Source organism: Chiloscyllium plagiosum, chromosome 7 (genome assembly GCF_004010195.1).
Source record: "Chiloscyllium plagiosum isolate BGI_BamShark_2017 chromosome 7, ASM401019v2, whole genome shotgun sequence".
NCBI classification, from domain to species: domain Eukaryota; kingdom Metazoa; phylum Chordata; class Chondrichthyes; order Orectolobiformes; family Hemiscylliidae; genus Chiloscyllium; species Chiloscyllium plagiosum.
The window spans coordinates 43,373,135-43,374,017 of record NC_057716.1 but is presented as its reverse complement, the minus strand read 5'-3'; positions in this window follow the sequence as shown (position 1 = coordinate 43,374,017).

Sequence of the window (883 nt, the reverse complement as noted above, 5' to 3'; positions counted from 1 at the left end):
AAATAGGTGCAGGATTAGGCCATTCTGCCCTCTGAGCCTAAACCACCATTCAATATGATCATCGCTGATCATGCAATTTCAGTATCGTACTCCTGCTTTCACTCCATACCCTTTGATTGCTTTAGCTGCAAGGGCCTTGCCAAGCTCCATCTTGAATATACCTAATGCATTGTCCCCAACATCTTACTGTGGTAGAGAGTTCCACAGGTTCACAGCTCTCTGAGTGAAGAACTTCTTCCTCATCTCAGTCCTGAATAGCTTACCTCGTATTCTTAGACTGTGACCCCTAGTTCTGGACTCCTCTCACATCGGGAATATCTTCCCACATCTTGCCTGTACAACCCAGTCTATCTGGTCTTTCTTCATATGTCAGTCCTGCCATCCCAGGAATCAGTCTGGTGAACATTTGCTGGACTTCCTCAATAGCAAGAATGTCCTTTCTCAGACTAGGAGACCAAAACTACTTACAATGGCCAAGGCATTGCCTCATCAAGACCCTGTGTAACTGCGCAAAACATCCCTATTCCTATACTCAAATCTTCTCACTATGAGGACCAGTGTGCCATTAGCTATTGTCACATTCATGACACCCAGGTACACCCCACCTTTTCCAAAACTGCCACCATTCAGGTAATAATCTGTATTCCTGTTTTTGCCACCAAAGTGGATAACCTCACATTTATTCACATTATATTGCATTTGCCAAGTATTTAGGTAAAAACAATGACTGCAGATGCTGGAAACCAGATTCTGGATTAGTGGTGCTGGAAGAGCACAGCAGTTCAGGCAGCATCTGAGGAGCAGTAAAATTGACGTTTCGGGCAAAAGCCCTTCATCAGGAATAAAGGCAGAGAGCCTGAAGGGTGGAGAGGTAAGCTAGAGG